At 35.8% G+C, this 17,026-nt stretch overlaps 1 protein-coding gene across 5 annotated transcripts in view; it reads right to left on the bottom strand.

Moving 5' to 3' along the window:
• Window positions 1-15,901, bottom strand: part of LOC129722695 (uncharacterized) — a 153,757-nt gene extending 137,856 nt beyond the window's left edge. The window contains exons 1-3 of one of the 5 annotated variants that reach the window (XM_055676368.1): window positions 15,593-15,901; window positions 15,391-15,445; window positions 6,279-6,428 (exon numbers count right to left, since the gene is read on the bottom strand). The gene's annotated coding sequence lies outside the window, so the exon portion shown is untranslated. Of the gene's footprint in view, window positions 1-6,278; window positions 6,429-15,390 lie in introns of all 5 variants that reach the window. The other 4 variants (XM_055676370.1, XM_055676371.1, XM_055676367.1 and 1 more) reach the window with 4 other exon arrangements.
• Window positions 15,902-17,026: the final 1,125 nt, after the last annotated feature.

Genomic DNA, 17,026 nt, shown 5'->3' with positions numbered 1-17,026 from the left:
AGAGTATGGGTAGATTTGTCAACTTGTTCGTATTTAATTTCTCAAATTTTTAAAACAATTTTTTTTTAATTTATTTTAATTTTTTTTTTATTTTTGAAATTATATTTATTCAGGCATTTTTATTGAAATATTCTTAGTTGTTTGTGTTTTTAAACTTTTTTAAATAATTTTCAATATTAAATTTTTTTGTTTAATTTTTTAAATTTTTCCCCTTCTTATCAAGCCGTACGTATTTTGTAGATATTCCCTTACGATATATTAGATCTAGATAAGTCATGTTTTATATTCAAGGAAAAAAAATTTTTGCTTTAAATATAATCGAGTCTAAAATTATGTATAATCGAATCATATATAATAGAGGGCTCAGAATTCGTGAAACGGATCATTAAAAATCGCGATGTCTAATTTTTTCAAATAAGTATTAAAAACTTCAAGAGTTTCACTCGGGAAGGTGATTTTCCAATTTTTATTAAATTTGAGTAAGTTTTCAAGTTGTTATTGTCATCTTTAATTTAGGTCAAAATTGTTTTTACATAGACATAACTTCAAAAATATTGCATCGAATTTGATGAAATTTTCACAGCAGATGCACCCTAAGTTGTAGTTTACGAAAAAAAATTTTTTGGAGAAAAAATATTTTTTCAATAGTAACTATTTAAAAAAATATGTTGAAAATCTATGTTCTGGGGCACTGAAAAATCTGAAAAAAATCACAAGTATTTTTGACAAAATTTTGAAACTACCCTGAAAATCTCGCGGTAGTGTTATTTTTTGATCAAAAGATATGGGCTTTCGAAGTTGGTGCCGCAACGCATTTTCAAGCGAGAAGCGAGTGAGCAGTACTACTATTGACAATCCCAGTATCAGTTATATGCAAAATTTTTGTAAAGTTTGTAAAATTAGTTTGATAGGAATGATTTTTAGTCGGAAAATAGTCAAAATATGCTTAGTCTGTTACCCAACTTGATGATGAAGACAGTATACTTTATGCCCCTAACAACTAGCAAGCCTACCTACACATTTTACTAAAAAATAATGCAAAATTTAGTTAGGAGACAACCGTACAGAACGCATCAGCAGGGTAAGATCGCCCGTGCTATTACTTTTAGTCATTATGGTGCACTTTTGGTATGAAAACTAAAGAAAACTAGGTTTAGGAGCATTTTTCGCTTGAAAATGCGTTGCGGCACCTACTTTAAAAGCCCATATCTTTTGATCAAAAAATAACACTACCACGAAATTTTCAGGGTAGTTTCGAAATTTTGTCAAAAATACTTGTGATTTTTTTCAGATTTTTCAGTGCCCCAGAAAAAAGATTTTCAACATATTTTTTAAAATAGTTACTATTGAAAAAATATTTTTTCTCCAAAAAAAAATTTTTCGTAAACTACAACTTAGGGTGCATCTGCTGTGAAAATTTCATCAAATTCGATGCAATATTTTTAAAGTTATGTCTATTTGAAAACAATTTTGACCTAAATTTCAGATGACAATAACAACTTGAAAACTTACTCAAATTTAATAAAAATTGGAAAATCACCTTCCCGAGTGAAACTCTTGAAGTTTTTAATACTTATATGAAAAAATTAGAAATCGCGATTTTTAGTGATCCGTTTCACGAATTCTAACCCAGAGTCAATATATAATGGAATCTCCATATAATCGAGTCCGACCTGTATTTCATTGAAACAAAATAAAGGAAGGAATTGCAACTCTAGTATTTGAAAAACGAATTAATTTGGAAAGTTAGTGACTAAAATCTTTACGAATCTATATTAACTTTTTGTTTCAAATCACTTTCTATTTTAAAAAATATTGAAATTGAATATTTTTCCAAAAACTTAACCTTTAAATGAAAAAAATATTCTTCATTTCTCCGTCAGAAGTTCTGGTATAATTTCAAGTGTCTTGGAAGAAAAAATAAGGAAACTTTTTTGTAAATTAAATTTACTGTTTATTCTAAAGTTTTCGTAATCAGAAAAAATTTTCTTTTCACGGTGTATTTTTTTTCAAGACATCTTTATTTCACTGCAATTCAGTTTTAGGCAGGTTTCATATACAACCAAAGGTTTCTCATAATAATTAGACGACCCTCAACCAAGCGGTTTGGTTCGATTACTGACAAAAGGTTCTGCAAAATCAAACGTTCAGGAAGTAAATGTATCTATAAATGACACATTCTTGCGTGACGCGACAACGTTTTGATTCGACTTTCAGACACATTTTCACCAATAGCTTTCGAACAAAACCAATACCAGCCAAATGCTGTTACATTTTCAGAAACGGTATTAAATTCCCTATAAAATAGCATGATTCTCATTTGACTTTAAATTCACAACCAATTCTTAGAAGCAATAGTAGAGCGTGACAGGACAACGCGAGCAAAACCATGTTATTTCTATCCTTGTTCGCAAAAAAAATGAAAATTCTGCTCTGATAGTAATCTCGGATGGATACAGGCTTCTACGTTTTGTTCTTGGTTTTTTGCTCGCGTTGCCCCGTGCTCGCGTTGTACCGTCACGAAATTGAATAATTGTAAAATATATTTTAAAATTAATTAGATGGTCGAAACCTGTTATGTTTTGGTTATTTTACATACAATTGAGAATTTTAGAAAAATATGGTGCAGATGGGATGCTAAAAAATTACGCTCCGATAGCCGAAATATTAATCACTTTTCAGTGAATAAATGTCAATAATTACTACCTAACTCGTGCATGTGCACGCTATAAACCAAATTATTGGACCTCAAAAATTAAAAATGTACTGGACTCATTCTGAGATGCCAATATATGGTAATGTGACTAATCACTTTTTTTCTCATAACGTTTGTGATATTAATTACAAAAATTTGAATTTGGTATCAACATTTTAACAGATCGTTATGTAATTTTGAATCTGCCTTATATTCCACTAAAAGTTAGTGTAGAGGTTTTGAATGTTCATTTACTTTGGCCATGTTGGCAACTTCGAAAATATATGGTTAAAATGAACAACTTTTTTCCATTTATTCCACACTTCTATTTATTGGTTACACAAATAGCTTTATCATTTTTGATGGTTCAAAGTTTATAGTATCATAAAAAAGTAAGTTTACAATTGAAAAAACAACTTTATAAAAAACCTCATGGTGTATAACCGCAGAGAATGTGTCAAATGTCAAGTTCATTATGAGCGAATGATTTATGCACAATAGAACAAACAAGTTGAGAGGTTGTGCATGAGACACGACTGCAAGTTAACTTAGAATTACAACAGCCCGTCTTATGTCAATGTATTTCTTGCTAAAGGTTAGGGAATACATTCGATTGGATTAAATTAGCTTTATGAGCTGAGTAGTAAATTTTAGTCATAATTTTCTTTCAACTACCGCATTACGATAAATTATTTGGTATCAATTACAATCGTTGAATATCATAGCGGTTCCGGAAATACTCGTGTTAGGTGGTACTTGGTCTCGGGCGATCTGAGGACGATTCCTGGCCTCTGTGCATCATCTTGATTACGGAGGTATACATTTTGAATGGTATTTGGTCATGGTTGCAACTTTCGATTCTGGGAAACCGCAAATGCTCAGAATCGAAAGTTGCAACCATGGTCAAAATGGCTCCGGAGTTAATTTCCGTCTGCTGGGCATCATTCTGGTACCCCAATCTTCCATTCTGAGTGATATTAGTCCATCTTAGCCGGTTTTACAGAAACCGGAAGTCCCAATTTCAAATTTTCAACTAGCGTCTGGGGTCGATTTTCCGTCGCTGTCTATCTCCCTGGTTCCGAAAATACCCGTATTGAATGTTATTTGGCCTTGTTTTCAGCTCCAAAATTACAAGAGTTACCATTACAGAATCACAAAGTTCCGCATTTAAGTGGAGGCCTAGCAAATTTTCCAATTGATTGTTGCAAAAATGAAGGGATTCCGTTGAAAACTGACTGAGTTGTTACCATCTGAAATTGGACAATTTTCGGGACGCACTCGATGTTTTCGGTATTCCCATTTGCACCCGCATCCCAAAATACCACCGAATGACGAGTTGTCTCATAAGTGGGAGGTGGTTTTTCCTTGTTTTTCTATTCATTATTTATTTTTAATTTATTTAAAGGTAGGTTTGGAAATGGAAATTTTTTTTTCGATAAAATATAAAACGGAATGGCGGACTTATCGACGATCTAGACGACGGCTCGTGCTGGATTACAAAAAACTACTTAAGCTATTTATACAAAATTACACCCGTTATAAAGGTTATTTTAATTCAAAAGTGCGAGAAACCCTTTTGAATATGAAAACATTTTTATTTTGTTTTTTTTTTTTTCATTTGCAGGTGAGAAGAAAACCCGAAATTGATGCACGTCATTTGAGCAGTAAGCGAAGAGCTTCTGTGCGAGGTTTGGCATTTTGTTATATTTTTCATCGAAAAACTGTTTTTTCTCATGAGTCATGCTCAAACTTACTTTTGAATAGATGCACAGGATCGTTCTTATGTGTTGCTTTTAAATTAAATTAATTAATTTAAATTTAGAAAAACCACACTTTTTTTAACCACTGATGAGAAGACTCTCTTTATCGACATAGACAAAATCGTTCTATTCTACATTAACATCGCATTGCGAAATATTTCAACTCTTTTCAATAATTCATAACTCTAAGGTTCTTTACCTTTTTCTATGACTTTAATTAGTAACTCTTGGCTCTAAGCTAAACTCTTCTTGGCCATCGTCGTCGCAAGTGACATTTTTGCTTAGTTGCTCGATTCTAGGTGAATTTGCATTGTAATAGCGATCACTTTGGTCACTAACACCTTCTCATAACACAATATTGAAGCAAATGTGTAACTACTTCAGTTTTTTAAAGGTCTAAGGTGTCATGCACAAATTACGAAATTTTTCTCCCTTTTTTTCTTGTGATAGAACAAGTATATACTTGTAGCAAAAGTACTGCGGGTTGATTGCCTCGTTCGAACTCATTAGCAATATCGGAGAAAAAGTGTTAATTACTCCATAACAATCACAACGCACCTGGGAAATGTCGTCCAGCAGTCTAGCGAAGCCGCATGTGATGAGTCAGAGCATGAGCTATTAATACAACCTTTTCTCTTATTGGTTCAGTGAATTCCTTCGCGTAATACAACTCCGGTGCGTTCTAAGTATAGTCGCTCAGTCAGATATGTGAACGTGTAATATAAACTTCCAGTTACTAGTATTTTAACTACACGTTGGCCAAACGATGAAAGATAACTCTAAAAGTTCAAAACTATAAATATTAACGTTACAACGCAATTCTTTAGGAAATTAATTAGAGTGGATCGGAAAATTATACGGTTTATGTCTGCTTTTCGTTATACTCTGTCCATGATTGTTTATGAAATAAGAACCTATTTCCGAACATAATATCGTTTAATTTATCCTACTTTTTAATCGCAGCACTGTAGCGCAAAACCTACTTAATTGCGATGGTACAGTGTACCACAACACAACTTCCGTATAAATACATGGCGAGATTCGAGCCCTTCATTTGCGAGATTATCTCGTAGTGATACATCTGCCACATTCCGGTCAACTCGTATATATCTTTCGAGGGTATAGACTAAGCCTTCGACAACGTCTTTAAGGGTGGTACCCAGTGTCAGCGGTCGCCGCCGGTTTGGTATAATTAAGTTGCCACTAGGTTGGATTTATTCGAAGAAGCGAACTTGTCTTTTAGCTTAAGCGGAAAACAATCAGCGTCCACGCTTAATCGGATAAAATCTTAAAAGCGGCGCAAAACAATTAGCTGCCGGTCTCTTCGAAGAGGAAATCGCATTTCATCACGATCGTGGGTGTTGAGGTGACGATGTCCTCCAGAGCGCAAAGCTTGAAAAACGAGTGACATTTCTTAGAGGACGTCCGAAAACGGGGAAACACCTTCCGTTCGGTTGAGTGACATTGAGGGTAATTAGAGTTTATGTGTCGGCTGGATACCGTGGTGTTGCTTCAAGTGGAACAATAAGTTAGGTACCGATTGTTTTGCAGGGAATCAAGGAGATTTAGGTTTTTTTTTATGATGAATGGATCGGCATGACCATCAGCAGGGTGACCTGTTTTTATACTTGAGTGATTAAAATGAAATAATTTACGCTGTTTGTTTGAAGTTGATTTATGGGATTCAAAGCCATATTTAGGTTTATGAAGCTTAGTTTAGACGCACCCGGAAAAACGGTACAATATTTGGTTTTGATTTTAGCTGTCAAAGTGCATGTTTGTTTAACTGAAAAAAGAAAATTTCTTTTTACGACAGGACTTACCGTGAATTTGATGAGTCGGGATCTTGTTGGTTCCACTTCTAGCTTGCATGCGAAAACTTCTCACGATGTGCGATCTACAGCAGAATTTGATCGGGATCTATTGGTCGAGACGTACTTCACCACTTAAACCTGTAAGCTAAAGGAACCAAACTTACCGAGAGGTAGGTTGAAAAAAAGCTATTGATTGATCGTTGTAACGCACTGCTTATTGTAGGTGTGCAACCTTATCTAATGTTTTCTCTTCACAGTAGGATCTTTCTCGAGATTCAGTCTGTGGAAAAGTACATTTCAGCAAGTTAAACTAAATTCAATCTATCTAGTAAAATGCAAGCCACTGGCCTTATGTGTTCATATAACGGTTTCATACATGAAAAACCAAGGGGCCAATTACGAAAAAATCGAGATTGAGAAATTATTTGGCGTCAATTTGATCGTAGTGATCACCCACAATAATGTGGTATTGTAGTAGTTGGTTGCAAAATATATATCGAATAAACTGTATGGTGGTCAAATTTGGGAACAGGAAACTTTGAAAAAAATGTGTTTACGCTACACAAGAAAAAAACTAAAATATGAGGAAAGTGCTCAAAACTGTTAGTTTCACGTTTCCCGCTGAATAAGATTTTGAAAACTGTGTAATTATGTTATTATGTTATTATATTCGTTTACTCCCTGAAATATGCATACTATGTATGTTATAAAATCTTTGTAAAACATTGTATTTACAATCAAAATTGCTTCTGGTTTAATGAAATAGCAAAATATAAGATGACAAGTTTCGCTGAGCCAGGATATCACGATATAGGGTTGTATTCCTCAGGCCCGGAGGGTATCCAAAAGTAGAAATCTGGCGCCACGGAATTCAGCACACACCCAAACCACGTGTTCAATGTCATGATACCCCAATCCTCAAACGCAATGATCACTGTTCGCGAGCCCAATACGCAGGAGATGTGCGTCTAACCCGTAGTGGTTGGACATAATCCGAAACATCATGCGAATGAAGTCTCGTCCTACATCCAACCCCCGAAACCAAGGTTTGGCGGGAACCTTGGGGATTATGCTGTGTAGCCACCTCCCCAGTTCTCCCTTGTCCCACGAGGTCTGCCAGTTGATAAGTGTAAAGTGTACTCTGTCGTGAAAATTTTAAAAATTCATTGTAGGCAATTGGTCTGTCGTAAATATCACCGTTTGTTGCGCCCACCTTAGCCAAAGTGTCCGCTTTCTCATTGCCCGGTAGTAGTCAGCCTATACACCAGAGAGACGCCGAGACACTCATCGTTAAGGCAACTGTCAACATAAAAACGGGCGAGCTGTATAACTTTGCATTGCAGTTATCCTGGACACGGTTTAGAATAAAAATGTTCTGCCTCAAGCTGAGCTATTGTTTGAAGACGATTACTACTGCTTCCAGCAAGATGGCGCCCCATCCCACACCGCAAAGGTTGTTCAGGCGTGGTGTGAGGAAAACTTGACCGATTTCATTTCGAAGAATGAATGACCTTCGTCGTCTCCGGATCTAAATTCACTGGATTATTTCGTGTAGGGATACATGATCTCGAAGCTGAACGACTATAAAATAACAAATTTGGAGCAATTCAAGCGAGTTATCATGAAAATCTGGGACGATATGCCGATGGAGCACGTGCGCGCCGCTTGCGACGACTTTTGGAGACGTCTGAAGCTGGTTCGGTCAGAGAAAGGTGGTGTAATTCCGAGATATCGTCTGTGAAATATCTTTATGAGATACTGAATAAAGCTATGAAAGCCAGATTCAGATTTTCTTCTTATTCTTTGGAATATTGAGATTTTCCTCTGTGACCGGACTTTTTGTCACCCTGTACATCCTTCATCGATCGGAAAGCCTCAATAGAACTTAGACTGTCCGTAAAGTCCGTTGAGAAGTGATCTGTCAGCATTGTCGTAGTTGATGTTTTTATATTTGTTTCTTCCATCATGGATGTATCGAAAAACACAGTGGAAACAGAAGTATCTTACAAGTTGCCTCGATTGGAGATGTATGAGGAAGGATTTATATTTGGAGACATGTGATTGAAATACACAGTCATGAAACGGGTTTGTAAATTAAGTTCAACAAACCTATAGAAATTTTCAACTACCAGAGGGTAAAACCTCACATTTGATGAGAACACGAGTAGGGTAAAAGCACCGGTTTTAGCCATAGTATGTTATTGATGAGAGGTATTTGGCCTGCTTCCTTCGAAAAATATGTAATTGAATTAGTTCAACGTGGAAATCTGATGAACTCGCCTACATTTTTCACTAACATTGAGTTTAAATAATAAAATTATGTTATTTTGTTTATATATTTTCCAATCAAAAAACTCCTTTAGGCTCTTATTTTGCTACTCGGGGCTCCTATTTTGGCCAATTCGCGAAAAAGTTGAGTTCACACGAATTTATTTCATAATTTGACTTTACCATGTAGATATATTTTATCAGCAGAAAATCTTCGTTATTTAATTATATTCACACATAGCTAGCAGTGCAAAGTACTTCGAGCTAGAATTTTATTTGAATTGAGTAGGATATTTAATAACACTGACATCACATCAGTGATCTATGTTAATTTTTCTTCTGTCATATATCTTTATTAATGAGCTTCCGCTCTTTACTTTTTTCACATAGAAACTTATTTGTATTATTTACCAACTATAGTTTAAAGCCCGGAGCGTTAGTTCCGGTAGATAAAACCGAAGTTACAATTTTGTAAATAATCTGAACCAATAGAAAACGGATATGTTATGCGGAACGGATAGATTACATCAAATAGCGGTGCTGTAGTAATATAATTTTTCTTATCCAAAACCAGTTTTGTGTTTTAACGAATCTCATGGGATATCTTATGACAGCCCGAAATCCTTCGTACTTTTCATGTTTTGCATCAATGTTAATACGTTACCATGGATTTGTTTACATATGGCCAATATTAGGATTATGAAATATGGAATTTCTTTGATATGTGGCCAAGAATGGATCATTGATCATTTTTGGAAGCTTTTGTTATTTTTGATATTGCAAAGAAAAGTCATACCATAATGCTTATTTTTTTATCCATGTGCTGTAATAAGTTGTACCTGATGCTAATAACATAATTTGCTATAGAAATGTACAAACTTAAACAAGATTATGCTCTACCAAAAATAGCTTGCAAATTACCTAAACGTTAGACTGTACAGTAAACCTGGGAGAGTATATATATAAAAAAAGACAATTTACTTAAAAAACTTTCATCATCCCAAGGTAATATGAGCCAATCTCGAGATATAACATTTTTACGAAAAATTAATTAAAACTATTTTCGTAAAAATGCTATATCTCGAGGTTGGCTCATATTACCACGGGGTGATAAGTGTTTCTTACGTAAAATTTTCCGAGAAATACGATGAAACCAACAAATTCATTACCAATATTTTTTCTGGATTTCTTGGTTTATTTTCTTCAAAATTCACATATCACTATTTTTCGGGTGTCTTATGTTAAATTATAAAATAAAATAATTACGAAATTTACAACTATTTTCGTAAAAATGTTATATCTCGAGATTGGCTCATATTACCTCGGGATGATAGTTGTTTCTTAAAATTTTCCAAGGAACTTGATGAAATTATCAAATTTAAGATGAAAATGGCTGCATTTGCCGAAAAATGTAAATTCAGTTTTCAAATACAAAAATAAGTTATCTGGCAACACTTCCGGCCAAAAGTTATATTTTTTCTGGATGATTTGGTTTATTTTCTTCAAAAATCATCTATCAGTATTTTTCGGACATCTTACGTCTATGAATTGTAAGAAAAAGAAAAAAGAGATTTTGAACAAATCATGTGTAACTTCGCAATAAAAAGGGGGGTCCCACAGAGCGGGAGGTATTCCAATCGACACCAAATTTGGGATTTTTCCAAAGTGACAGTAGATGAATAATTCTCCCAACTTTGAGCAAACTCTGTGATGGTCGTGTTCAAGTTTGTGCTTTTTCGTGGTCACTTCGCATGGAACGACCCATATAGCAGAAGGTGCCATACTCTCAGCCACGCAATGCGGTTGCGTGTTGTATTTTGATATTTGGAATGACATTTGTTTAAGCCGAACCCAGACTTCTATATAGTGCAAAGAATGCATTCCCGAGTAATTAGGTATAGTATTCTTGACCGTGCCAAAAAATCATTAATGAAACGCATCATGCATCTTGCAGCTCAGTTCTGATTGATCGAAATCTGCGTTTCAACAAGGTTCTAACCTTGTTGAAGTTTGGTTGAAGTTTTCAATAGAACAATAGGTCGCATAGTTAAATTACAATTTTCCGCATTTGGGCAGATGCGTAACTAATTTTCCATTGGAATGCTGTAAGAACGAAGAACATCCGTAGAAAACTGACTGAGTGATAAACATTTGAATTGGACATAATTTCGTCTCCTATTCCGATATTAGTTTCATTGTCCCACCGCACATGAGGTTTGTGTAGAACATGGGTTTACAACGTTTGGAACGGCACGATATACTTTCGTTAAAGACGTAATTCCACGTTTTAAAAGGATATGTTTTTCTGTATGTGTGTGTGTTTGTGTGTATGTGCAGATTTTTATTCTCGCTCACTTTTCTCAGAGATGGCTGGACCGATTTTCATGAAATTAATTGCAAATGAAAGGCCTTGTTGCCCCATAACACCCTATTGAATTTCATTGTAATCGGATTTTTAGTTTAGAGGTTATGTTTAAAAATGTGAAAATCATGAAACATCAATATCTCAGAAACTACACAACCAATTTGAACAAAATTGGTCTCAAAAGAACGGGCTACGTAGAAAACTCTTAAGTTTTGAATTTCATAAAGATTGAACTTGTGGTTCAAAAGTTATGAAAAGAAACGTGTTCTGAAGACTGTTTAATCTCACTCATGTTTCTCAGAGATGGCTGTACCGATTTTCATAAAATCAGTGTCAAATGGATGGTCTAGTTGCCCCATAAAACCCTATTGATTTGTTTTGTAGTCGGACTATTATTTTGCCTGTTGTGTTTAAAATTGTGAAATCCAGCTATGCAAAGGAACATATTCCGAAGACTACTTGGACTCACTCACTTTTCTCAGAGATGGCCGACCCGATTTCCACTAAATTAGTGTCAAATGAATGGTCTAGCTGCCTCAGAAGACCCTATTAAATTTTACTGTAATCGAACTGTAACTTCATTTGTAATGTGCCGACTTGTGAAAATCACGAAACTTCATTATCTTAGAAACTACACAACCGATTTGATTATTATTATCAGATGAGCGGGCTAGTTAAGGGTTAACTGATGAATTATGATTGAACACGTGGTTTCAAAGTTTGGCTGCCCTACACGTTCCCATTTCATTTGATTATAATCGAACTTAAGCAACCGTTATGTATTAAATTGTTAATAAAATAACGAAAGTCTATTATCTCAGAGATTACATGACTTATTTGAACATAACTAGTGTCATACGAACTAGTCATCTCCCAAACTTACAAATAACAAACTTCATAACAGTTTGATATGTAGCTCAAAAGTTATGGAAAGAAGAGAAATTCAAAGACTATTTAAAACTATACCTGCTTTGATCGATATATGTGGCCTCAACATAATTTAAATGTGGTGTCGTACTATTTGAACGTTCCAAGTTCATTCATTCCTTGCGGTTTGTTTGAAGTCTACAAATGCACGACGAATCGGCCATAGGATATGATCAAAGTCAAATAACAAATCGTTTGAAATGATTGGTTTTATCGAAATGACAACATCCTCGTCTTTTGGCTTCTGTACATCGCCTTAATTCTGAATATATTCATATTGAGTGGTATTCTGTCATTATCAGCAGACTTTCTGGCATCAATCTGACACCGAAAATACCCATATTGGGAGGTATTTTTGGTTGTTTTCCAGAAACTAAAAGTGGTCGTCTTCAAATTCAAAATAGTGTCCAGGGCAGTGCTGATAAAAGTCATTTTCCCAGCAAAATTCTTCGAAAATTACAGCCAATCATTTTCAATTTTCCCCTTCAATGATCGCAGCACTCTTTCAGATACATTAGATTTTCGTACTAGTAACGTGTTGTTATACTCAGATGAAATAGATCGCGCGCATCGTTCACGGTTACGGAATAAAATTTGACGACAAATCCTACCAAATGATCTTCACTTCAAAGCGAAAACGAAAAACAAACAGTCCACTCAACCAAAATGAACCTCACCGAAACACTTTTTCACTGACACTGACCGATGCCTTGACAATTTTCGTTAACTGATAAACTGATTTTGTTGTCTTGCTTCCATCGCATGAAATATAATGAGGTGTTTTGGCAGTTCACTTCCATGCAAAAAGCGGGAAGGGAGAACTCTAAAAGGATTATAAAAAAATAACGTTTATGGATGCTTTTTTTCACTTTCACTCAAGAGTGTCAACAAATATCAACCCTGGTCCAGGGTCAAAGTTTGGTTTCTATGCATCATCACGTTTACGGAAATATCCATATTGAGTATTATTCGGTCATTTTCGACTGTTTCCTAGAAGTTGCCATTTAGCAATTCAAAATTGTGCCTGAGGTCAATTGTTAGCTCCTTGCATCATTCTGGTTCCAGAGATACTCATATTGGATAGTATTTGTTTATTTTAGGCTATTTTTCACAAACCGGTAGTCGCCATCTTGGATTTCAAAATGGTATTTAGGATACTGGTTAAAGAAAAACTCATATTGGGTGATATTTGGTCACTTTGGACTGTTTTTCAGAAGCCGAAAGTCGTCATTTTGGACTTTAAAATTGCCTGTGAAATCAATTTCTGTCATCTGGGCGTAATTCTGGTTCCGAAAACATTCATATTGAATGGTATTTGGTCATTTCGGGCTGTTTGCCAGACACCGGAAGTCACCATCTTAAAATTCAAGATTGTGTCTGTGATTAATTTTTAGCTTCTGTGCATCTTTCTGGTTCCAGAAATACTAATATTTAATGGGAATCGTCCATTTCAGGCTGTTTTCCAGAAACCGGAAGTGGCCATCTTACAATTCAAAATGTTGTCTGAAGTCGATTTGTGGCTCCAGTGCATCATTACGGTTCCGGAAATACCCATATTGGGTGGTATTTGGTCATTTGCCGCTGTTTTTCCGACACCGGAAATCGCCATTTTGGATTTCATAATGGCATTTGGAGACAATTTCTGGATTTTGAACGGCATACTGGTTAAAGAAAAACTCATATTGGGTGGTATTTGGTCATTTTCTGCTGTTTTCAGAAACCGGAATTCGCCATCTCAGAATTTTAAATGCTATCTGTGGTCGATTTAGGCTTCTGTGTATTATTCTAGATCCGGATATTATTATATTGGGTGGAAATCGGCCATTTTCGGCTGTTTTCCAGAAACCGGAAGTTGCCATCTTACAATCCAAAATGTTGTCTGAGGTCGATTATGGAGCATATTTGTTACCACTAAAAACATTCTCCTGCCAATATGGTTTCATTTAGTTGATTAGTTCGCGAGATGTGCACAAATTTGTGAAGAAACATGTACTTCCAGAAAAGGGGGGGGGCGTCAAACCATTATGGACATATTTGTTACCTCTAAAAACATTTACCTGCCAAATTTTGTTCCATTTGGTTGATTAGTTCTCGAGATGTGCACAAATTTGTGTTTCATCCAACTATTTTGGACATATTAGTTACCCCTTAAAACATCCACATGCCAAATTCGGTTTCATTTGCTTGGTTTGTTCTTGAGTTGTGCAGAAATTTATGTTTCATTTGTATGGGACCCCTCCCTTCCAGAAGAGGGAGGGGTCTCAAACTATCATAGGAACCTTTATCGGCACCAAAAACCCCTACATACAAATTTTCACGTCGATCGGTTCGGTAGTTTTCGGGCCAATATGTATCAGACAGACAGACAGACTTGACTGCATTTTTATATGTAAAGATTACAACATCAATATTTTAGAACCTAATGAGTGAATATACATTTATTGGATTGAAGCGTTCATGTAAATCTATTTTTACGAATAAAAAATTGAATGAGAGAGGCTGGGTCTGACCGCTAGGTGGATTAATTTAGGTTTTTTTCTTAGCGATGTTTTCCAAATCAATTGTGTTCCCTATATTTTTTGTTTATCCAGATGGTGTGAACATAACCGAAGTAATCTACAGTAAAGTTAGTATTACTCTCCCATAAAGCACCAGAAAACATGTTTCTGGAAAATTTTATTCGAAGCATTGTGACATTCATTTTGTCAGGTTGAGAACTGCTGCTTTCGAGGCTTGCGGCATTCAGGTCAACTGAAAACATAAAACTTCCTACATTGGACTACTTTTTTCGATAAAAGTAGGATTTTTTTGAGAATCCTAGAGTTTTATAGCCGATAAAACTATTCACCATGAAGAAAAAATTTCAATTTGTTCACATGCTTTGGTTAATCGAATAAACTCCATGAATTTTATCGATATTCGGTATGCCTTTGAGAAAGTTGTATAATCATCGTATTGATTGACGCAAAAATAAACAAATGTCGAGCTAAATAGATAAAGACAAAATCTATCATAAAATTTCAGGTTATTCGGATGCTATTTGATAATTAATAAATGAAAATATGATCAATTAAATTTTAACATTAAAATGTAAAAAACTTCGAAATTCGTTCAGTTTTATTCGGGGGAAAATTCAAACTATATTAGCTTTTAGGCAAATTATTCCGCAACGATGGATTTATCCCACTTTCATCATTTATTTGATAGGATTTGCAGCCAACTGGACGTGGGCTAGACCTGTACGGTATGGAACCCATTTTTTCGATTTGATGAATTTTCCATTACATTTGCTTTGTTATTCTTCCAACAAAAATTTATGTTATACACATTTCAAACGATTCTACATGAACGATAATTTCATTTTATTTCCATATTTCATATTTGGAAGTTTATATCGTTTGGTCATTTCTACAGACACTTTTTTGTCAAATCACTAAAATTCAACTAAGGCGCTGTCCTGAGTAAAAAAGTTTATCATTGTGGTTGCAAGCCTACATGTGATTATCACTTGTTTTGAAACTCTTCACTTATCCAACACTTTGGTATTCATATTTCTCTTACTGTTACTTTCTGCCAGCTTACGATGGTTGTCACAGAGTACTGTTTTTGACACTTCCTGAAAGAATATTACATCAATTAGAAACAAATCATAGCAAATCCACTGTATGTAAGAGCACTGCACAATTGACCGATTTTTTTGTATTTCTTTTGTTTGTTTCTTTGCTGCACCGAACACTGATTCTGCATAAAGCAAACTACTAACGCTACCAACTGCCGGTGAATGTGTACCAGAGCGCGACAATCAACCAGCTTGGCAGCCGCAGGTTTTGGCCAGTTCGCGTGCCAATTCCATAAATCGATTACAAATAGCAAACACCCTATGCAACGCAAAACAGACGCGAAAAAGTCCGGCAAACAATCAATAACAAAGCTAACGAATCGCGACGAAAGTGGTTGCCCGATCTGGAGAGCTCCGTCAATAGAAATGTTTTAATTGAATTGATGGAAGAACCGCAACACCCACAACGCAACCCAACCGCATTCACTTCGACCCGGGCACGACGATGTTCATTCATGCTGTCACAAAACGCTACTGGCGCGCTAGGCTGCGGAGGCGCCACGTGCCGTAGAATGAAAGCGTGCCCTGCTACCACAGAAATCGAAAAAGCATAACGAGAGCGCGCGCGCACACGAATCTGGTCTAGTGGCTTGCAATCGTGACGATACTGCGGGTTGTTGCTACAGAGCGCATCATGTAAAGTAACTACCAAAAACCACTACCACGTTACCAGTAGAACGAAAATCCAAAGAAAAAAAAAACCGTGGCCAGGCACCACAGCAACTCGGATCCCCGTGAACGTATCGGGTCTTGCTGGCGGCCGTCCGAACTGCGATGCTATATGGGGACAGTGGCATATGGCCGGTGAGCTAGACTGGGACGGTACCTGAGCGAACCGCGTGCACTAGTGCATGTGTGCTGTTCAGTTCGGTATGTTGAGGTGATATACCCGAATCGATCCTCACGTTGTCGGTCCGATGGTGGTCCGGTAACTGGCGAGGTTGTGGTTTATTACTTATTCGCAATGTGTTATGGTAAATCATGCTGTCAGAGAGCACAATTCATTTTAATGTCGTTTTCAATGACTGATTGTAGGAAGAAAGGAAGTGTTGTACGAGGAATGGCAGACTTTGTTGCATATCTTTGAGTATACCATTGTCACTTTATTTGAATTGCTTACTTAGCGTAGGCCACCCAGGCTGATTCTTTGAACACGTATTAGAAACTAGAATTAATTCAAATTACACTGGAATTACGCAAAGTTTTGTCCGAATGCCATGTCGAAGGAATTTTTCCTCCTTAGGTTTGATGAATAAATCAATCCAATTTTTGGTATTTTCAAAGAAGTTGAAATGTTGCTCTGGCAAGCTATCGGAACAAGTCAAAGTAAGTTTTCACGACTTTAGCAACATGAGGCCTTGCATTGTCGTGATGCAAAATCATTCGATTATCGACTCAAATGCATAAGTTGACATCGCTCTAATAATATAAACAATAATATGCATGATATACAAACACCTATCCTCAGCGCTTGAATATTGAAAAACACAATTATGCTCTCCGCCAGAAACAGAAAAGAGTGGATAGTTTACACACTGAAAATATATTTTAGTTTATTCCACGAAAACGTATGTTTTA

This window comes from Wyeomyia smithii, chromosome 2, assembly GCF_029784165.1.
Source record: "Wyeomyia smithii strain HCP4-BCI-WySm-NY-G18 chromosome 2, ASM2978416v1, whole genome shotgun sequence".
NCBI lineage: Eukaryota > Metazoa > Arthropoda > Insecta > Diptera > Culicidae > Wyeomyia > Wyeomyia smithii.
This window is presented reverse-complemented; position numbering and strand designations above follow the sequence as displayed.